We start from the raw sequence: 24,951 nt of genomic DNA, 5'->3' as shown, positions 1-24,951 counted from the left end.
CAACTTCAGAACCATTCCACTGAGGTTCTAGCTTTAACCTAAATTATGGAGGGACATGTTGCCTATAGCCATATTATGCCAAGGCATATTTCACATCAAGGATGATGAACATTATCATCAACTTGTGTTGTTCAGACTCTTTCTCTACCAGGAACTCACAAGATTTTAAGCTTGCTGAGGACCAGCCTCATCATGGGAGAGGGTCTTGGAGGAAGGGGAGAATTCGAGCAGTGGAAGAATGACTCGGAATCAGTGATGGGTACAGGCTGAGAGCTGTGTAATCTGCGTGAGATAGCTCTGTCTTGCAGATCAAAGACCAGTCTTTTAGTTGCATAAACTACTTCTTTAGAAATTGCATATCAGTTTAATCATTTACCCTAGATTCCCTTTTGGTCACTCCATTTTATGACCTTAGCCCCTTAACTCTTAGAAATAGAAACTGAAATACAGAGCACACTGGAGGCAAATGAACAAGACAGAAAATACGTTTTTTTAACATAGCAAGTCCTATGCTATTCACGGGCACAGCACTTGTGGTTGCCAAGAAGCTATTTTTTATGTGAGAACATTAGCTTTAAGTAATTTTATAATTTTTTTTTTTTTTTACAGTTTACCAAGCTCTTGTTTGTGCTGATACAATGGCATTGAAGTTTATTTTTACAATTCTTACCTACCTCAATATATTCTTTTAATCTTTGGACTTTTTATTTTTTTATGTCAGCAACTCCCATACTTTCTATTGGAAAATATTAAGCAATCCCAGGAAGTAGAAATATCATAAGCCATATATTTTTTTTTTGATACTAGACTCTTCTGTCCATCTCAAACCTCTATTTGGATTGCACCTCCAAATAGAATTACCTCCTTTAGGAAGAAGAATATCTGGATCAATTGAGTTGTTGATGGCTTCCATGGAGGAGACCATCATTTTACCACTAACATTATATAATCATCTGAGTCTTTAAAAAAAAAAACAAAACAGAAAACTAGTCCTTTATCTTTCATGACCCAGGTTTTTTCCTCTATTGACCAAATCATCTCTCCTTTCTTAATATCACACACACACACACACACACGAGGGAGAGAGGGGGCCATAATAAGTAAAATTAAATACCAAATTATAAGTAGTTGAAGGGAAATTTTCTCACAGTACTTTGAAGGAATACTTTGAGAGGCCATTTTCTTTTTTTCATCATCAAAATCTGAAAAAGAAATAAACAATGCCAACTTGTTGATTATTTGAAATCAGGTGGAATGGAAGCTGTTCATAGGACTATCCTTTCTTTTACTATTGTGCTATTGCTTTCCCACACCCTGCACTGACTCTTTTTAAATTTCATTTTGTGCATTGAAAGCAAGGGAACATTTTTAGACACATATTGACCTACTATGGAGGCAGCCACCCTGACATTTGAGGCTTCTGTGGAAAAGTGTGCTCAGCCACAGGCAATTCCTGTTGGCATCCATACTGTGGCAGCATCTAAGCCCATCTTTCTTCTCTTCAAAGAGGAATAGAACACATGCTTTGTAAAGAGAGAGCACCCATTCAGGGTTTCCAAGTAGTAGCTCTTCCCCCCAACAAGTGACAGCAATAAATTTGTGCTTCAAAATATAATAGAAAGACACACACACTTTTGATCATTCATTTCATAGTCCTGTCAATTGGGAGAGATGCTAGGCTAGTGCTTAATTTTGCCATTTGAGTTGGTAGGGCAGCAACTCAACTTAGATTATTGGCAAGATATATGGAGACAATGAAGATAAAACAAATTAATTTCATGAAGAAGCACAAAAAAACAAGGCAAGGGAAACCTGAGGATGGAGACTCAAGGTCACACACTGAAGATTCTGTCTGGCCAAGTGAGGGAATGTGCTTATTCTCTGCTTACAATCTATGCATTTTATCTTGTCTTATACATCATATCACTTGCTCTTCTTTGTTTCCCATTTCAAGAAAAAGTTAAAAATTCCGCCACTCCAGAGGACAACAATGGAATTGCTTAGGTGCACATAGATTTTCAAAGGCAGAATTTTGTCTGTTATCACTTTGTTTAAGCAAAATTAAAAAGTCACGGGCAGCCAAACTGCATCTTTCATTTGCTGTTGCTAGTCATCAAAGTATTTGTTTACTCATTGAATTAGGATTTAAGTCTGAACAGCTTTAATGTCATAAAATAAACTGTAAGGTTGTGTTAGGAGTGTTTTATTATACACAACACATACTCTAGTGATGTGAATAGAATGTTCATATATAGGGCTTTATATTTTAATATTCAATTACTGTATTTCAGGGTATGAGATTTCAGTTAGAGCTCTGGGTTTCTCTTAAATTTATTACTTTTAGAAGAATAATTCAAAATGAACTTGTTATGGTTTGAACCTGAAATTCCACCTACATGCTAATGTGCTTGAAAACATTTCTCAGATGTTGGCATTGATTTGTGGAGGCCACAGAACCTGCAGGAGATGGAGCCTGCTTGGTGGCGGTAGGCACCAAGGGGACTTTGACAGTTAGAGCACTGCCTCACTTCTGTTTGCTTTCTGCTCCCCAACAATACCAGACGAAAACAAGCCACACCCAAAGAAAGCAATTCTTTTCTCCCTTCACTTGCCTCTGTTTTATATTTTGTCGTAGAAAAAAAAAAAAAAAAAAGGAAACTGATACAGAACTTAGGAAGTTAATAATATTTAAATTTCCAGCCCCCAAAGAAACACCGTCTGCATAAGATTAGGTAGTTGTACCCAAAAGAATCCAGAAAGGAAGAAGAAAACAACAAATTGAAAATCATTTATAAGAAGTCCTTGCTTTTCTTTAAATCCACTATCTAGTTATAGTCTAGGCTATGTTATGAGGCAAACGTGTTTAATGTCTGAGTACCTACCAGCTCAAGAGTTTCTTACCTCACTTATTTTTGTTGCTTCTTTTCCCCAAATATTTCACAGTTGCACTTGAACCTCAATGTGGTTGGAATCAAATCCAAACCTCTCTCGTTCTGCCTCCTGTCAAATCCATGATCCTGACTGTGCTGTTGAGTGCTCATTCTGTATTCTCTGGGTCTGCCTACTTTCCTAGTGATCATTTCAAAGGAATTTACTCCACTGTAAACCTCTAACCATGTTTTTACCAACTGGCGCATTCAGTTCTTGAGTGCCTCTTATATTTCACTGAAAAAAGCCAACAGAGGACTCAAGCCCTCCACTCACACACCAGATCTCACTCATCCACTGGCAATACTTGGTTTTTCTCCTCTTGTGAATCATCTCAATTTCTAGCTATTTACTAATATTTCCAACTTTTTCCACATAGATTCTATGTGGTCACTAATTCATTTTCTTAAATTAATTGATGAATCTAAAATTGCTAAGAATTTGACAATTGCACAAGCCTCTTCCGGTCAGAAAAGCACCGGGGCAGCTGGGGCGCAGGGTCGGCTGACACTCGCCAGCTACCCACAACACCCGCCACAGGATCTTAAAACTTCTGGAGAGTGGAACACAGCTTCTGCTCCAATCCAATTGCGTGTGGGACCTGAGATTGCATTAGTTAGGGAAGCAGAAACCGGCCTGAGAAGGGCCACAGGCCTCATCCAGCCAGATCAGCGCCGGGGTAGCTGGAGCTCAGGGTTGCCTGACACCCGCCAGCTACCCACGACCCCCGCCGCAGGATTTTGAGACTGCTGGTGAGTGGAACACAGCTTCTGCTCCAGTCCAATCACGCGGGACCTGAGACTGCTCTGGTTGGAGAGAGAGAAATCCGGCCTACATAGGGCCACAAGCCTCTTCCGGTCAGAAAAGCACCGGAGCAGCTGGGGCGCAGGGTCAGCTGACACTCGCCAGCTACCCACAACACCCGCCACAGGATCTTAAGACTTCTGGTGAGTGGAGCACAGCTTCTGCTCCAATCCAATTGCGCGCGGGACCAGAGACTGCATTAGTTAGGGAAGCAGAAAACAGGCCTGAGTAGGACCACAGGCCTCTTCCAGCTGGACCAGCACCAGGGTACCATCAGCTACCCACGACCCCCGCCGCAGGATTTAGAGACTGCTGGTGAGTGGAACACAGCTTCTGCTCCAATCTTTAAACAGTGACAACGATAACAACTAACCCCAGAGATTACCAGATGGCGAAAGGTAAACGTAATAATCTTACTAACAGAAACCAAGACCACTCACCATCATCAGAACCCAGCACCCCCACTTCGCCCAGTCCAGGGCACCCCAACACACCGGAAAAGCTAGACACGGATCTAAAAGCATATCTCCTGATGATGGTAGAGGACTTCAAGAAGGACTTTAATAACACACTTAAAGAAATACAGGAGAACACTGCTAAACAGGCAGAAGACACTAAAGAGGAAGCACAAAAATCCCTTAAAGAATTGCAGGAGAACACTGCTAAAGAGTTACAAATCCTTAAAGAAAAACAGCATAACATAATCAAACAGGTAGAAGTCCTTACAGAAAAACAGGAAAACACATCCAAACAGATGATGGAAATGAACAAAACCATACTAGACTTAAAAGGGAAGTAGACACAGTAAAGAAAACCCAAAATGAGGCAACACTGGAGATAAAAACCCTAGGAAAGAAATCTGGAACCATAGATACGAGCATCAGCAACAGAATACAAGAGATGGAAGAGAGAATCTCAGGTGCAGAAGATTCCATAGAGAACATCGGCACAACAATCAAGGAAAATGTAAAATGCAAAAAGATCCTAACTCAAAACATCCAAGAAATACAGGACACAATGAGAAGACCAAACCTACGGATAATAGGAGTGGATGAGAATGAAGATTTTCAACTCAAAGGACCAGCAAACATCTTCAACAAAATTATAGAAGAAAACTTCCCAAATCTAAAGAAAGAGATGCCCATGAACATACAAGAAGCCTACAGAACTCCAAATAGACTGGACCAGAAAAGAAATACCTCCCGACACATAATAATCAGAACAACAAATGCTCTAAATAAAGATAGAATACTAAAAGCAGTAAGAGAAAAAGGCCAAGTAACATATAAAGGCAAGCCTATCAGAATTACACCAGATTTTTCACCAGAGACTATGAAAGCCAGAAGATCCTGGACGGATGTTATACAGACACTAAAAGAACACAAATTCCAGCCCAGGCTACTATACCCAGCCAAACTCTCAATTAACATAGATGGAGAAACCAAAGTATTCCACGACAAAACCAAATTCACACATTATCTCTCCACGAATCCAGCCCTTCAAAGGATAATAACAGAAAAAAACCAATACAAGGACAGGAACCACGCCCTAGAAACAACAAGAAGGTAATCCCTCAACAAACCTAAAAGAAGACAGCCACAAGAACAAAATGCCAACTTTAACAACAAAAATGACAGGAAAAAACAATTACTTTTCCTTAATATCTCTTAATATCAATGGACTCAACTCCCCGATAAAAAGACATAGACTAAGAAACTGGCTACACAAACAAGACCCAACATTTTGCTGCTTACAGGAAACTCATCTCAGAGAAAAAGATAGACACTACCTCAAAATGAAAGGCTGGAAAACAATTTTCCAAGCAAATGGTATGAAGAAACAAGCTGGAGTAGCCATTCTAATATCTGATAAGATTGACTTCCAACCCAAAGTCATTAAAAAAGACAGGGAGGGACACTTCATACTCATCAAAGGTAAAATCCTCCAAGAGGAACTATCAATCCTGAATACCTATGCTCCAAATACAAAGGCAGCCACATTCATTAAAGAAACTTTTGTAAATCTCAAAGCACACATTGCACCTCATACAATAATAGTGGGAGACTTCAACACACCACTTTCACCAATGGACAGATCATGGAAACAGAAACTAAACAGGGACACAGAGAAACTAAGAGAAATTATGAATCAAATGGATCTGGCAGATATCTACACAACATTCTATCCCAAAACAAAAGGATATACCTTCTTCTCAGCACCTCATGGTACCTTCTCCAAAATTGACCACATAATTGGTCACAAAACAGGCCTCAACAGATACAAAAATATTGAAATTGTCCCATGCATCCTATCAGATCACCATGGACTAAGGCTGACCTTCAATAACAAAATAAATAATAGAAAGCCAACCTTCACGTGGAAACTGAACAACATTCTTCTCAATGTTACCTTGGTCAAGGAAGGAATAAAGAAAGAAATTAAGGACTTTTTAGAGTTCAATGAAAATGAAGCCACAACATACCCAAACTTATGGGACGCAATGAAAGCATTTCTAAGAGGAAAACTCATAGCTCTGAGTGCCTCCAAAAGGAAACTAGAGAGAGCACACATTAGCAGCTTGACAACACACCTAAAAGCACTAGAACAAAAGGAAGCAAATTCACCCAAGAGGAGTAGACAGCAGGAAATAATCAAACTCAGGGGCGAAATCAACCAAGTGGAAACAAGAAGAACTATTCAAAGAATCAACCAATCAAGGAGCTGGTTCTTTGAGAAAATCAACAAGATAGATAAACCCTTAGCCAGACTCACTAGAGGGCACAGGGAAAGCATCCTAATTAACAAAATCAGAAATGAAAAAGGAGACATAACAACAGATCCTGAAGACATCCAAAACACCATCAGATCCTTCTACCAAAGGCTATACTCAACAAAACTGGAGAACCTGGATGAAATGGAGAAGTTCCTAGACAGATACCAGGTACCAAAGTTGAATCAAGATCAGGTTAATGATCTAAACAGCCCTATATCCCCCAAAGAAATAGAAGCAGTCATTAATAGTCTCCCAACCAAAAAAAGCCCAGGACCAGATGGGTTTACTGCAGAGTTCTATCAGACCTTCAAAGAAGATCTAATCCCAGTTCTTCACAAACTATTCCACAAAATAGAAACAGAAGGTACTCTACCCAACTCATTCTATGAAGCCACAATTACTCTGATACCTAAACCACAAAAAGACCCAACAAAGATAGAAAACTTCAGACCAATATCCCTTATGAATATTGATGCAAAAATCCTCAATAAAGTACTTGCTAACCGAATCCAAGAACACATCAAAACAATCATCCATCCTGACCAAGTAGGTTTCATCCCAGGGATGCAGGGATGGTTCAATATACGGAAATCCATCAACGTAATCCAGTATATAAACAAACTCAAAGACAAAAACCACATGGTCATCTCGTTAGATGCGGAAAAAGCATTTGACAAGATCCAACACCCATTCATGATAAAAGTCTTGGAAAGATCAGGAATTCAAGGCCCATACCTAAACATGATAAAAGCAATCTACAGCAAACCAGTAGCCAACATCAAAGTAAATGGTGAGAAGCTTGAAGCAATCCCTCTAAAATCAGGGACTAGACAAGGCTGTCCACTTTCTCCATACCTATTCAACATTGTACTTGAAGTCCTAGCGAGAGCAATTCGACAACAAAAGGAGATCAAAGGATACAAATAGGAAAAGATGAAGTCAAAATATCACTCTTTGCAGATGATATGATAGTATATATAAGTGACCCTAAAAATTCCACCAGAGAACTCCTAAGCCTGATAAACAGCTTCGGTGAAGTAGCTGGATATAAAATTAACTCAAACAAATCAATGACCTTTCTCTACACAAAGAATAAACAGGCTGAGAAAGAAATTAGGGAAACAACACCCTTCTCAATAGTCACAAATAATATTAAATATCTTGGCGTGACTCTAACTAAGGAAGTGAAAGATCTGTATAATAAAAACTTCAAGTCTCTGAAGAAAGAAATTATAGAAGATCTCAGAAGATGGAAAGATCTCCCATGCTCATGGATTGGCAGGATCAACATTGTAAAAATGGCTATCTTGCCAAAAGCAATCTACAGATTCAATGCAATCCCCATCAAAATTCCAAATCAATTCTTCAACGAATTAGAAAGTGCAATCTGCAAATTCATCTGGAATAACAAAAAACCTACAATAGCAAAAACTCTTCTCAAGGATAAAAGAACCTCTGGTGGAATCACCATGCCGGACCTAAAGCTCTACTACAGAGCAATTGTGATAAAAACTGCATGGTACTGGTATAGTGACAGACAAATAGACCAATGGAATAGAATTGAAGACCCAGAAATGAACCCACACACCTACGGTCACTTGATCTTCGACAAGGGAGCTAAAAACATCCAGTGGAAGAAAGACAGCATTTTCAACAAATGGTGCTGGCACAACTGGTTGTTAACATGTAGAAGAATGCGAATCGATCCATTCCTATCTCCTTGTACTAAGGTCAAGTCTAAGTGGATCAAGGAACTTTACATAAAACCAGAGACACTGAAACTTATAGAGGAGAAAGTGGGGAAAAGCCTTGAAGATATGAGCACAGGGGAAAAATTCCTGAATAGAACAGTAATGGCTTGTGCTGTAAGATCGAGAATTGACAAGTGGGACCTCATGAAACTGCAAAGCTTCTGCAAGGCTAAAGACACCATCAATAAGACAAAAAAACCACCAACAGATTGGGAAAGGATCTTCACCTATCCTAAATCAGATAAGGGACTAATATCCAATATATATGAAGAACTCAAGAAGGTGGACTCCAGAAAGTCAAATAACCCCATTAAAAAATGGGGCTCAGAACTGAACAAAGAATTCTCACCTGAGGAATACCGAATGGCAGAGAAGCACCTGAAAAAATGTTCAACATCCTTAATCATCAGGGAAATGCAAATCAAAACAACCCTGAGATTCCACCTCACACCAGTCAGAATGGCTAAGATCAAAAATTCAGGTGACAGCAGATGCTGGCGAGGATGTGGAGAAAGAGGAACACTCCTCCATTGTTGGTGGGATTGCAAGCTTGTACAACCACTCTGGAAATCAGTCTGGCGGTTCCTCAGAAAATTGGACATAGTACTACCGGAGGATCCAGCAATACCTCTCCTGGGCATATATCCAGAAGATGTCCCAACCGGTAAAAAGGACACATGCTCCACTATGTTCATAGCAGCCCTATTTATAATAGCCAGCAGCTGGAAAGAACCCAGATGTCCCTCAACAGAGGAATGGATACAGAAATTATGGTACATTTACACAATGGAGTACTACTCAGCTATTAAAAAGAATGAATTTATGAAATTCCTAGCCAAATGGATGGACCTGGAGGGCATCATCTTGAGTGAAGTAACACAATCACAAAAGAACTCACACAATATGTATTCATTGATAAGTGGATATTAGCCCAAAACTTAGGATACCCAAGATATAAGATACAATTTGCTAAACGCATGAAACTCAAGAAGAATGAAGACCAAAGTGTGGACACTGTGCACCTTCTTAGAATTGGGAACAAAACACCCAGGGAAGGAGTTACAGAGACAAAGTTCGTAGCTGTGATGAAAGGATGGACCATTTAGAGACTGCTGTATCCAGGGATCCGTCCCATAATCAGCTTCTAAACGCTGACACCATTGCATACACTAGCAAGATTTTGCTGAAAGGACCCAAATATAGCTGTCTCTTGTGAGACGATGCCGGGGCCTAGCAAACACAGGAGTGGATGTTCACAGTCAGCTATTGGATGTATCACAGGGCTCCCAATGGAGAAGCTAGAGAAAGTACCCAAGGATCTAAAGGGATCTGCAACCCTATTGTTGGAACAACATGATGTACTAACCAGAACCCTGGAGCTCTTGTCTCTAGCTGCATATGTATCGAAAGATGGCCTAGTCGGCCATCACTGGAAAGAGAGGCCCATTGGACTTGCAAACTTTATATGCCCCAATATAGGGGAATGCCAGGGCCAAAAGAATGGGAATGGGTGGGTAGGGAAGTGGGGGGCGCTATGGGGGACTTTTGGGATAGTATTGGAAATGTAATTGAGGAAAATATGTAATAAAAATATAAAAAAAAATAAAATACTTTGGAATGGAAAAAAAATAAATGTGATAAATTTTTTATCAGAAAATTAAATGTGAGGTTTGAAAGTGGAAAAAAAAAAAAAAGAAACTTTAGTAAAACTCAAAGCACACATTGCACCTCATACAATAATAGTGGGAGACTTCAAAACACCACTTTCACCAATGGACAGATCATGGAAACAGAAACTAAACAGGGACACAGTGAAACTAACAGAAGTTATGAATCAAATAGATCTGGCAGATATCTACAGAACATTCTATCCTAAAACAAAAGGATATACCTTCTTCTCAGCACCTCATGGTACCTTCTCCAAAATTGACCACATAATTGGTCACAAAGCAGGCCTCAACAGATACAAAAATATTGAAATTGTCCCATGCATCCTATCAGATCACCATGGACTAAGGCTGATCTTCAATAACAAAATAAATAATAGAAAGCCAACCTTCACGTGGAAACTGAACAACACTCTTCTCAATGATACCTTGGTCAAGGAAGGAATAAAGAAAGAAATTAAGGACTTTTTAGAGTTCAATGAAAATGAAGCCACAACCTACCCAAACTTATGGGACGCAATGAAAGCATTTCTAAGAGGAAAACTCATAGCTCTGAGTGCCTCCAAAAGGAAACTAGAGAGAGCACACATTAGCAGCTTGACAACACACCTAAAAGCACTAGAACAAAAGGAAGCAAATTCACCCAAGAGGAGTAGACAGCAGGAAATAATCAAACTCAGGGGTGAAATCAACCAAGTGGAAACAAGAAAAACTATTCAAAGAATCAACCAATCAAGGAGCTGGTTCTTTGAGAAAATCAACAAGATAGATAAACCCTTAGCCAGACTCACTAGAGGGCACAGGGAAAGCATCCTAATTAACAAAATCAGAAATGAAAAAGGAGACATAACAACAGATCCTGAAGACATCCAAAACACCATCAGATCCTTCTACCAAAGGCTATACTCAACAAAACTGGAGAACCTGGATGAAATGGAGAAGTTCCTAGACAGATACCAGGTACCAAAGTTGAATCAAGATCAGGTTAATGATCTAAACAGCCCTATATCCCCCAAAGAAATAGAAGCAGTCATTAATAGTCTCCCAACTAAAAAAAGCCCAGGACCAGATGGGTTTAGTGCAGAGTTCTATCAGACCTTCAAAGAAGATCTAATCCCAGTTCTTCACAAACTATTCCACAAAATAGAAACAGAAGGTACTCTACCCAACTCATTCTATGAAGCCACAATTACTCTGATACCTAAACCACAAAAAGACCCAACAAAGATAGAAAACTTCAGACCAATATCCCTTATGAATATTGATGCAAAAATCCTCAATAAAGTTCTTGCTAACCGAATCCAAGAACACATCAAAACAATCATCCATCCTGACCAAGTAGGTTTCATCCCAGGGATGCAGGGATGGTTCAATATACGGAAATCCATCAACGTAATCCAGTATATAAACAAACTCAAAGACAAAAACCACATGGTCATCTCGTTAGATGCGGAAAAAGCATTTGACAAGATCCAACACCCATTCATGATAAAAGTCTTGGAAAGATCAGGAATTCAAGGCCCATACCTAAACATGATAAAAGCAATCTACAGCAAACCAGTAGCCAACATCAAAGTAAATGGTGAGAAGCTTGAAGCAATCCCTCTAAAATCAGGGACTAGACAAGGCTGTCCACTTTCTCCATACCTATTCAACATTGTACTTGAAGTCCTAGCGAGAGCAATTCGACAACAAAAGGAGATCAAAGGATACAAATAGGAAAAGATGAAGTCAAAATATCACTCTTTGCAGATGATATGATAGTATATATAAGTGACCCTAAAAATTCCACCAGAGAACTCCTAAGCCTGATAAACAGCTTCGGTGAAGTAGCTGGATATAAAATTAACTCAAACAAATCAATGACCTTTCTCTACACAAAGAATAAACAGGCTGAGAAAGAAATTAGGGAAACAACACCCTTCTCAATAGTCACAAATAATATTAAATATCTTGGCGTGACTCTAACTAAGGAAGTGAAAGATCTGTATAATAAAAACTTCAAGTCTCTGAAGAAAGAAATTATAGAAGATCTCAGAAGATGGAAAGATCTCCCATGCTCATGGATTGGCAGGATCAACATTGTAAAAATGGCTATCTTGCCAAAAGCAATCTACAGATTCAATGCAATCCCCATCAAAATTCCAAATCAATTCTTCAACGAATTAGAAAGTGCAATCTGCAAATTCATCTGGAATAACAAAAAACCTACAATAGCAAAAACTCTTCTCAAGGATAAAAGAACCTCTGGTGGAATCACCATGCCGGACCTAAAGCTCTACTACAGAGCAATTGTGATAAAAACTGCATGGTACTGGTATAGTGACAGACAAATAGACCAATGGAATAGAATTGAAGACCCAGAAATGAACCCACACACCTACGGTCACTTGATCTTCGACAAGGGAGCTAAAAACATCCAGTGGAAGAAAGACAGCATTTTCAACAAATGGTGCTGGCACAACTGGTTGTTAACATGTAGAAGAATGCGAATCGATCCATTCCTATCTCCTTGTACTAAGGTCAAGTCTAAGTGGATCAAGGAACTTCACATAAAACCAGAGAAACTGAAACTTATAGAGGAGAAAGTGGGGAAAAGCCTTGAAGATATGGGCACAGGGGAAAAATTCCTGAATAGAACAGTAATGGCTTGTGCTGTAAGATCGAGAATTGACAAGTGGGACCTCATGAAACTACAAAGCTTCTGCAAGGCTAAAGACACCATCAATAAGACAAAAAAAACACCAACAGATTGGGAAAGGATCTTCACCTATCCTAAATCAGATAAGGGACTAATATCCAATATATATAAAGAACTCAAGAAGGTGGACTCCAGAAAGTCAAATAACCCCATTAAAAAATGGGGCTCAGAACTGAACAAAGAATTCTCACCTGAGGAATACCGAATGGCAGAGAAGCACCTGAAAAAATGTTCAACATCCTTAATCATCAGGGAAATGCAAATCAAAACAACCCTGAGATTCCACCTCACACCAGTCAGAATGGCTAAGATCAAAAATTCAGGTGACAGCAGATGCTGGCGAGGATGTGGAGAAAGAGGAACACTCCTCCATTGTTGGTGGGATTGCAAGCTTGTACAACCACTCTGGAAATCAGTCTGGCGGTTCCTCAGAAAATTGGACATAGTACTACCGGAGGATCCAGCAATACCTCTCCTGGGCATATATCCAGAAGATGTCCCAACCGGTAAAAAGGACACATGCTCCACTATGTTCATAGCAGCCCTATTTATAATAGCCAGAAGCTGGAAAGAACCCAGATGTCCCTCAACAGAGGAATGGATACAGAAATTATGGTACATTTACACAATGGAGTACTACTCAGCTATTAAAAAGAATGAATTTATGAAATTCCTAGCCAAATGGATGGACCTGGAGGGCATCATCTTGAGTGAAGTAACACAATCACAAAAGAACTCACACAATATGTATTCACTGATAAGTGGATATTAGCCCAAAACTTAGGATACCCAAGATATAAGATACAATTTGCTAAACGCATGAAACTGAAGAAGAATGAAGACCAAAGTGTGGACACTGTGCCCCTTCTTAGAATTGGGAACAAAACACCCAGGGAAGGAGTTACAGAGACAAAGTTCGTAGCTGTGATGAAAGGATGGACCATTTAGAGACTGCCGTATCCAGGGATCCATCCCATAATCAGCTTCTAAACGCTGACACCATTGCATACACTAGCAAGATTTTGCTGAAAGGACCCAAATATAGCTGTCTCTTGTGAGACGATGCCGGGGCCTAGCAAACACAGGAGTGGATGTTCACAGTCAGCTATTGGATGTATCACAGGGCTCCCAATGGAGAAGCTAGAGAAAGTACCCAAGGAGCTAAAGGGATCTGCCACCCTATTGTTGGAACAACATGATGTACTAACCAGAACCCCGGAGCTCTTGTCTCTAGCTGCATATGTATCGAAAGATGACCTAGTCGGCCATCAATGGAAAGAGAGGCCCATTGGACTTGCAAACTTTATATGCCCCAATATAGGGGAATGCCAGGGCCAAAAGAATGGGAATGGGTGGGTAGGGAAGTGGGGGGCGCTATGGGGGACTTTTGGGATAGCATTGGAAATGTGAGGAAAATATGTAATAAAAATATTAAAAATTAAAAGAAGAAAGAACTGGGTCTTGCTAAATGGAAAAAAAAACTAGTAAAGACAATAAGGTTGAGAATATTTTTAAGGTACACAAAGCTTTGTATAAAAAGAAAATTATGGTAGAGAAGACATCCTGAGAAACTATGTTCTCTGTTTATTTGGAATGTATGAGACTGAATCTTGGGGACACTGTAATCTTACAAATCTTCTCAGGCATAAAGGAGAAAACTCAAATAAAAGCAATGTCAGACTACAGATTTTGCAGTTTTGAGACACTGTGTCCTCACATCTCACAGCTGCCTTGGCTGCCCTGCTTCTCAGTGGTCATAGAGAGAAGAGAAACTTAGCGATTCAGAGTCTCTGTAGTTACTACAGAGATAAGAGAGTCTAGAGCCCTGTGATATTGTACTTTACACTTCGAAAGACAATCTTGAAACACAAATGTGTAAACATTTTAGGAGCGTGTCTTGCCCAAGGGTTAGAATCTTCTTCATTCCTTTCTTTTCTTCATCCGTACAATATTCCTTTTATACTGTGACAAGCTAGAGAAGCATAGAGTCTGTGCAATTCTTTGTGTTGTATAGCACTGTCAATTAACTTGGAATAATGCAGATATACTCTGTTCTAATTTTGAACTCAAGTAATGTTTCAAAGATCTCATGCTAGTTATGCTTGCCCATGATCTAGAATAAAGACTTTTCTATGTATCATACAATGAAATAATATAGTAAAATTAAAGTTATGACAGTCAAAATAAATCACAGGGAATGAAGAATTAAATAATCTATTAGCTAAAGGGACTTTTGGGTATATTCCCTCTTAGGGATGACATAGAGGCCAGTGATAGGTTAGAGATCTTAAACATAATCCATCCCACTTCCCACAATCCTACTCTTAGTACCTTAGTCCTTAACCATTACTCCTACAAGTTCCCATTTCCTACTAAGATTTTCCATTTACTACCCTTCAGCAACTCACTCAGTTACAGAAGTCCACTTTCAAGTGCATACCTCAGAAGGTACTGGCAGGCGACCTCTACCCTCTATTGAGTGACAGCTCTTTTATTGTTGTTCACAATGCAAATTCCTACTAATCCCTAGAGCTAGATAGACAGTTCCTTAAGCTATGTTTGTGATTACATTGCCATGGTCAGGGCATTAGGTAAATAATCATTACCTTGGTTGTATACTCTTAACCTAGCTAAGCCACTGAAGTATCAAGCTTCTATTGGTAACAACTGATCTCAAAATGATTTTGATTGGGTGATATTTTATCTTCAATATAGATAAGGCTTGTCCAGTAAAGCTCTGCAGCTTAAGGTTCTTGCCTGGCAACCTAAATTTGATACCCAGGATTCACCTAGCAGAAGGCAAGAATCTCCTAAATGCTACCATCTCCAAACATGCACGCACACACACACACACACACACACACACACACACACACACACACAGAGAGAGAGAGAGAGAGAGAGAGAGAGAGAGAGAGAGAGAGAGAGAGAGAGAGAGAGAGAATGTATAAATGAACAGAGAGGAAAAAAGCTGTGCTCTGTTAGATTCAATGAAGCACAGATCCCGCTCTGAGCCAAGACCTTATGAAAGGTACCTCATAGAGAGTTCTGAGCTGTAGTCTCAGCTTGAGACTTCACTGGCTTGGATGCTCATTATTCTGCCTGAGATCTAATTCCATTATTCTTTTGTTAAAGGATATGTGGCATAAAACCAGTCCCACCCTGTTATTCTCACTTTCTCTATTTTTCCCTTAGTTTTTAAACCACTCAGGTTCTCTTTGACAGAGACTACTCAAAGACCATCTTAGAACTAAAATAATGAACAGCCTGAGCTCAGGGTTAGTAGGGTTATTTTTTTCACATTATAATACAATTACATTACTTCCCCATTACCTCTCCTCCTTCAGAATCCTCCTGTATCACCTCCTTGCTCTCTGTCAAATTCTTTGCCTTTTCTATTTTGGAGGTCATTTCTAAAACATTCACTTAACTCTGCCTTCATGCATGGGTTTGAAAGAGTTGAGGTAAGTTCTTGCTCTCTTGTATTTATTCCTTCACAAAACCATGAGCAAGTTCATTTTTACTCTAGAAACCTGATAGGTGCATGATGCCTTTACATTGAGGATAATGTTCTGCCCATTGACAAAATCCTTTTGCCAATTGACATTATGAAGTGTATCTGTGTGAATACTTCCACGTGTAAGCAAACATCCTCATCATGCTAGACCCATTTCTCAGATGAGATTTGCATCCCAGACTAGCAATCATGTCCATATCTAACTTCACAAATAAGTGGGTAAATAAATTGAGCCTTTTTTGGATGCTAAACACTATATCTTCATCTCTATTCCCCCATATTATGCCAAATATTCATATACACATCTATGCCCTAAGGGTCCTAGACACTGTGGCAAAGATTGCTAATTATCTCCAATACCCACTTCCTCCTCCTTCATTCTAATCATACAATCGCAGCATTATGCCCATTGCCTCACACAGAAACTACAACTCCCAGAATCCCTTGCATCTGAGGACAGCCGTGTGGCGAATAGGATGTGATGGTAGTGATCTATGAACCAGTGGATTATCTCTTTAGAAAGGAATGTGCCTAAATAGCCGATTGAACACTGAAAAGCTGAGCTGGTGTGTCACTAAAGCCTTCACTCCTACTGAGCTAGTACTGGGAGATACTTTGAAGCTACAAGAGGAGAGAGGTAAACATCAAACTAGCCATAAATCCTTTCATCGACAATGGTGACCTCTCTGCATCATATACTGCTACAGTAGTGGCACAAAAGTTGTGGGAGTATTCAATCACTATCTGATTGGATTTGGGACTCACACTATAAAATGGAGCCTAGGCCTAACACTGCTCAGTGGCCAAGAACCTGAGTTTATATAGACCAGGGTCCTATATAATCTATATATAACAAATACTATTGTTCTGCTCCAAATGAAATTCTGCTATGCCCATAGCTCAGTATCTTACTCACCTATCAGCAGAAAAGCTTCCTCCCGCAGGAGAAGAGATGACAACTAATACAGAGACAAAAGTGTGCATCCTCACTGTCTTTCCCTGGTCCTGAAATACAGAAGTAATGCAGGCTCATTATTCATTCCAGAGCCTGTAGGAATATTCTCTGGGTCTCCTACCCAGATCAAATATACATTAGAAATAGATCTACATATGAATTAAACAAAAGTATGTTTGCAGTCTATCCTATGCCTTCAATAATACATTGAACAATAGGAATTCTGCTTCCCTGTGAATAATGTGGCACAAACAAAATTTGTGGCAAGCCACCATTCTAACTTCAGTACTGTACGAATGGGTGAGAAGAAATCACAGCTTAGAACTTGTAGATTTTTCAAACATATGCAAAAGTGATACATCAATTTTATTTGTCTTCTATCCATATTTTTAAATTGACATTTTGTATCACTTTAATTGTTGTTTCCTTTCTCCATTATGGTTATGGCATTGACATTAGAAACTGAACCAAAAGTTTATTGGTATCACTTGTAAGTCATGTAGAAGTTAGTAACATGGAAGATAGACCATGTTACACATTGGGTTATTCCTTAATCCTTCAATATTCTGAGCCTTAGGTTCATTCCTCCTGTGGAAAACAGAGCAACAAGTATTCACCACAGAGACCCTGAAAATTTTATATGAGACAGTGAAGGTGAAAGGTCACTGTTCACAGTGAACTTCTTAACGATCATTACCTAGAGAAGGACTAAGGGTGGGAGTCAATAGGAACAGAGGGAAACCTTTGCTGTACACCAAAAGCAGTGGGAGAGTTTGGTCAACAAATGGAGAAGTTAGCTGAAGTTCCTGCACCGGTGTGAATCTGCAGCATAAGGAAATGAGGGGGCTGACGAAGACAGATGAAATGACTGAGCCCTCTTGATCATAATGTGTTTTCGTTAAATATCTTGATGTAAATAAAATGCTTGAAAAACACGTGCTTCCTACGCAACACTATTGGCGTGTTTTCTAAAAAGCTGAGCTTGGGCAAGAATGGGAAGAAGGTGCTGTGTCATACACTAGCGATTTCTGCTGATATGGATCAGATCGTGTGACGGTGTCCCTTTATAAATAACTGGAATACAAACTGGCAGCCCGTTTGTTCTTTCTAGTGACTCCGTTGTCTAGAAAAGCAACATTTCCTGAAAAATGTCCCTATTACAAAAGGATCCAAGCCACTCTCTGGTCTAGAATGATAAATAAGGTGTTAGGCAAGAGACAGTAAGTTGTTACATAAATTACTGTGAGTCAGCACCCATTGAATTTTTAAAATAATTATGAAGTTCAGCTGCTAAGGAGATTTATATGGAGGGAATTTACAAATCTAGATACCTGGCTTCCTTCCATTCTCAAGGCAGATCTCGACTTCTGCTTACTTCAATCAGCTGAGGTCACTATACTACACAAAGAAGACAAAAATGATTATTTGTTAATATACCAATTTCATGTGAATTATTTTCCATGAATAAATAATACCATGATAAATTATGATCATTACATTTTAAGGAATATTTAGATTACTTACATTCTTTTTGTCCCAATAATAGATTTAAAAATAATTTGAGAGTTTAAAAGTTTATTTTTTGACAAACGGTAACCTGAGAATTTATTTTTTAATGTTGAGAATTTTTGCCAGTTTGGTTTTATCTGAAGTTGGCCTTTTGGCATCTTTTTGATAGATAGCTGTCTACGTATTTGTAAATTAAATGAGAAAATGTGTTAAGATATGGACCAGGCACTTTTCTAGCACAATATGTAAAACACAGTACTCCCTTTGGGGACCATGTCAAGTACAGCCATCACCCAGATCCACTGAACATGTGTCCCACCACCCCCCAAGGGATTCCTGAAAGTGTCACCAGCCTGGCACAGATGGAGAGAGTCTGAGGAGACACTGGTGTCTCTCACTTTGACTATCAGACTACTGAAACAATGGACCCTAGAAACTGCAAATTCCTCCAGGAATCTCATGCTGGGAAAAAGAAAAGCCTAAGCCATAGAGAAAAATCTTCCATGCCCCCAGAAGGTTTATGACTTGTTAGATCATCTTCTGTAGAAGAGGCAATGGTGGGGCATGGGGGGAGGGGGGAACCACACCTTCACTGGGGACTGTAGATCCTGATAATTCTAGCCTTCTCTTTAAACCTTAGCCTTATGGCAGGAGCCAGAAAATAAGACTTGGAGAAATCATCGGATTATTTTACATCTTTCCCAATGTGTGCACATTGAATAAATCTCCTTAATTTTCTGCCATTCCTTTGGCTGAATCTTGTTCGTTGGGAAACAAGTTGTGACTCTAAGTCTGATAACAAAACACTAGAAGTGTAAATTCTAATATATATATATGATACGCATTTTCTTCTTCATACATGTACATGGTAAGGTTTCATTGATTCCCTGGACACAAAAAGAGATTATCAAAAACTGATAAAGAATAGAACAATGTTAATCCTGAAGCAAATAGCTTACTATGGTTGGAGACTCTCTCTTATCACATTGTACTCACCCCTCTTGCCATGACTGAGGTGCGACAACACTGAGGCTGAAGGGAGCCAAACACTAAGTACATAGCAACGCTTTTCTAGACTTCTGTGGTTTGAGGTGAAACAACAACAACAAAGCACAGATTTATTTTAGCAAGTTTGCAAGGTTATAGAGAGATTTATTCTATGGACTTTTGCATCTCTGGCAGTTGGTGTCTTTTTTAATTTTCTTTTCCTAATTGTCAAGAATGCCTTTCTCCTTTTTGCTTAAATAAACACTTAGTGACTTGCTCTGTGGAAGACCCGAATTGTTACCTATCATTTCTTCACTCATTATCAAGTAAACTGATGTTTATTTCAACACTCCACTATAGTACTCTGCAAGATAATGTGACAGCTAACTTACAGTGGCTGGGAGGCCTTAACACCATGGACATGCTAGGCAGAAATGATTCACAGCTTGAGCAGGGCAGAGAGGATTCCATGCCACTGCTCAGAAGGGCACAAACAACTTCCTCACTTCTGTAGTTTTCATTAAGATGTTTGGGATGCTGAAGACTGTGCTTACCAGGACCACAGAGAGCGGGGCTGAGAAAGAACGTGGGAAATTACAGATATCAGATCAGGACTTCTAGGACGGCCACGGTGAGGAGCAATACCTTCACTCTCACTCGCGTGACTTAAGACCTGCTACTTCATCTCTGACTCTTCTTTGATTTCTATTCACTCCCCTGTCAATAACGCAAGAAGCCCAGTCTTGGTTTTGTTTTCAAAATGTCTTAAAGGATTAGCCAAGTCTAGGACTGCTGCCTCTGACCAAGAGTATCAGGGGATGCTATCCCCTAAGACAGCCTGCTTTCTCTCTGCACTTCAGCTTTACATCCCAGATAATCCAGACAGCTGCTAGTTAAAAGGTTTACAAAAGGACAAAACAATGTCAGGTGGTGGTGGCACATGCCTTTAGTCCCAGCACTTGGGGGTTGGAGTGGGCGTGGAGGCAGGTATATTTCTGTGAGCTTGAAGCCAGCCTAGTCCACAGAATGAGTTCTAAGACATCCAAAACTACTATACAATGAAACCCTGTCTTGACAAACAAAAACAAAAACCTCAAACAAAAAAAGATAAAACATGACTATTGTTCAAATATAAAAAAGAAAGCATCAGTGTGAAAGAATTGATAACTAATTGATAAGCTAATAAAATAATACAAGAAATAAAGATTCTATAGTATATTATATAAATGTATACATACATGTTTTTTGTGTGTATAAAATAAAAAAAAAACTGAACTGAGATTTCAAATGAACACAAAGCTGACTAATGTCCTAGACAACAATATATTATAATGCTTAGGCCTGTCTTTTCTACTGGGAAGGAATCAATTTTTTTCTCAAATAAAATTTATTTTCATAGCCATCAATTTCTACAACCTAACGTCTCCCTCAACCCAGCTGTAATATAGCTCTGTCAATAGAAAAGCAATCAAAACCGCCTGTTCCTATGCAACCAGATAAATCCATCACTTTACTGCAAAGACATCCAATAGTCATTTCTGCATCAAGTACCTTTTAATTATTCTTCATTGCTGTTCCAGCTTTCATTATACAGTTTATGCCACAACTGCCCACCTACAACAAAATTAATCATTCTAGAGAATACCTCGCATCCCATGCATATAAATTGGTATAACCTCCTGCACACTCCATAATTTTTATTCTTGTTCTATTTTCCTCCTTAAAAGCTTCCAGACAATTTGTGTGGTAGATGCTCGGCCCAAGATAGTGAATGCTAATGTGTTTTAGTCAAGGTGTTTAGTTTAAAGGGATCTCTCTTTCCTCTGAACTTAGACTTATCTGTTGATCCTCACAGAATCTACTTTCCTCTTGTAAAATCCTTCTACCCTCCTGCCAGCCTACACTAACTTACTTGCCATCAGTACCATGACTGCAGTGTGCTGTGTGGGCTTTGGATATCTGGAACAGTTGTCCTGTTCTAGCTTGTCATTTTGAATGACCTCTGTAAGGACTATTCTCTTCTGATTAAAACTGGTGAGTGTACCTTCATATTCAGAGACTGTAGAGAAGACCCCGTGACTCTTCTAGTCTCCGAGATGAAGAGTCCTTGGAGCAGCACTTTTGCTATCAAATCTCCTTGAGACAGCTAATAAACTTTATTTTAATTTAGAATTTTAAAAAGCTTTGATTTCAGAGTGATGGCTGTCATACAAATATAGATTAAGATGAGCATAAATATGCAGGTGTTGATGTATAAAAATATCTGTTCTGGAACACAAACCACTTACAAGACATCAAAACTTCCAAAGAGTGAGGGGGTAAAACCCAACCATCTTAGAGTTTTGAAGAGAAGCCGTTGTGACTTTAATGCATTAAGAGCTGCCTATGTGAGGGTGATCTCATCTTCCATTGCTAACGATGAGTAGGTGAAAATTATTCACCTCTATGAGATTGCACATTTCAAGAGAATAAGAATATATATGTTTGCAGGTTAAAATATTAGTATAATACACTTTCAAGTCTTTGGTTATATTATCATGTGTGACTATAACACTCAAAGTCAAGTACCTCATATACTAGGCCCAAATGCTTCAAGTATTTTAAGATGGAAATAGAAGATGTGATCTGAATGGAAAACCAAGTGGCCATCCGCCACTGCAGTTTTATGTTGCTACTTGTATCAGCTTGTTAATAACTCCAGAAAATGGATATGAAGAAGTCCTGCTAAGGACACCTATTTTAAAATTAAAATCTCTCGCTTGTGAAAGTTTCCTATCAGGCATGAGCATCCCATTACTTTCCAGCAGAAGCAAATGTTAAGTTTATGGAAAGTCAGATCCTTGCCTCATTAGTGGAAGGCTGATGATTAGAGATGGTGAGTTTGCCCTTTGGACCAGATGGACCAAACAATCGTCTAGTGACAGCACTGGCCTGAGGACGGCCTTCGTCCCTAGCTGTCAATCAAGTTGATTAGATGATACAAACACAAAAACAGAGGCTTACAAGAATCATAAACATAAAATTTAAATGGATTTAATTTTTTTAACTTCTATTTCCTTAAGCTCTCTTCTTCGCTGTCCTTGTTAAGTTGTAAAGACTGAGAGAAAAAAAATCACAGCAATAGCTATATCTGTCCATTTATAAGTACCTTGAGATCATAAAGCTTAAAATAATTTTATTTCCTACTCTTAACCAAATTTGCAGAAATCCACATTTGTAGCACATTAATGCTTCCTATTAAAATGAAGAAGCAATAAATGAGCATGAATTTCTGATTGCAAAATAAAATTTAAGAGTCTTGAAACCAAAGACTTCAAGACCTGCTGAATAGAGAGTGAAAGCCATCAATCAGTTTTACACACAAAATTCAAAAAAAAATTTTTTAAAGAACATGCTTTTTCTATTTTTTTAAAAAATACACCCACAATAATCTGTAATGAAACCAAACCAAAACAAAACATTATGGGCTTTGAACAACATACCATACTGGAAAATAATCAACACCATTTAAACAGTTAGTGCTTAAAGTGCATTGAGAAGATAATTCCAAGCTACGTGTTTACTCCATGTGCAAAACTAAGCCTTGTAAACTTGATATTAAATCATTTGTTTCTTCATAATATTTTCATTGAAAATCATTTAATTCACTACAGATGTATTATATGTGTGGCAAACCCCCAAATAAAAGCGTGTTTCCAAGTTCCACAATTGACTAGAGTTTACACAAAAAGTGCTCTGTATTCAACATCCTAATGCCTGCATACTACAAAGTCATAAGTTAATCCTGATACCTACTGATGTTCACATTTTTCATGGTTATTTATTTCACTTGGGGGAGTTCCATGGTTCACCAAAAGTAACTGAAAAATATGTTAACGTTGTTCCTTTGCCAAGTTACAGAACAAAAGACAAAGAAACATATCTCAAGAAGATAGTGCTGGTGTTATTGGCCTGAAATTACAGTTTAACAAAGACTGGTTTGAAAAATTGTTAGCTCATTGAACCCAATATTAACCTTTATCAATTCTGCTTTTTGTATAACTGAGGAAACAGTAGGTAATTTATATAATTGAGTAGATAGGGAAAAATTGATATGTACATTTCTCACTTTGCTAATTTGTTGAATTTAAGATAATTTTAAAGTGAAATAATGCTTCTTGCCACGTTTTGGTTAGCCTTTGAGAAAGGTCATCCTAACATTTTGTGAAATGAGAGGATTTCTGAAATGATTCTCCCTCACATGCTTTCAAAACAGTTTGCTTCATGATCGGGCCTTTAACATTATGTCAATATTGGATGATGCTACTTTAAGTAGAATATTCCACAGTATTCAAAATGACACTGAGGAATCGAACATATGGTCTCTAAATTTATTCAGATCTCAACCACATGACACTCTATTCACCCTTCAATAAAAGAATGAAATAAAATTTTCCAAAAGTACAGGTTGGAAATGGCTGAGTAGATTTGGTACACATGACAATGCCTTGAACATTGGCTAATAGCATGCCTGCTTTTCTGAAAAAAGTATGTTTTTAAATACACAACACATGATGGTTTTGCTTGCCAGGAGACCCATTCACTCCTTAAATTTTCAAGTCTGTTTTCTTTCTATTTTTAAATGTTTCTTAGCCTCAAATAGACACTGTTAATGTACCATTTTTAAAAAATGAGAATTTTAAACAAGCATTGCCTGAAACCATTAGATCCATTCACTCTACATGCATCATTGGTGTTGGTTTTTAATCTCAGCTCTCTTCTCCCCTCATTGGGTACATCCACTTTCATTAACATGCAGGGAGCTGCATGCAGGAATTAAAAGAATCTTCTTTCAGAATAAGGTGGCCAGAGGCTTATGACATCATCATGCACCCTTCTGGTTCTGTACTCATACTCAACACCATTTAGCTCTCTCAGATACACTGCAGCCTGGTTCTATCTACAGAGCTGGTCTTTGTTCCTTGCCAATTACTTACACTATAATTGTGCACAAAGGTAAATATACTGGAACAGGTATTTACAGACAGAGAGAAAAAATTCAAATGATTTCTATTTCTAAAGTCTGCCTACTTCCATGAGTAAAGAATTATTAAACATTGCCTATGAATATGCTAGGCACTATTGAAGAGCCAATAGGAGAAAATCCCTGACATGTTTGTGCACATAATTTGAAGAGACAGCACAACATAAAATAAACAGAGGAATTTGAATGTGTATCATTTCATGACTTATGGAGTGTTTGCATGTGTCATGGTGGATTTTCAAAACTGTCTTAAAAGTTATCTTAATGTTATATATAGGCAAGCCCGTGTTATTGACCTTTTAAGTTTGTATGCTGTTGTTCCCTATAGAATTAAAG

Source organism: Mus caroli, unplaced genomic scaffold, assembly GCF_978045245.1.
Source record: "Mus caroli unplaced genomic scaffold, Mus_caroli_1 scaffold_17, whole genome shotgun sequence".
NCBI classification, from domain to species: domain Eukaryota; kingdom Metazoa; phylum Chordata; class Mammalia; order Rodentia; family Muridae; genus Mus; species Mus caroli.
The sequence above is the reverse complement of the archived record's forward strand: the minus strand, read 5'-3'. Positions refer to the sequence as shown.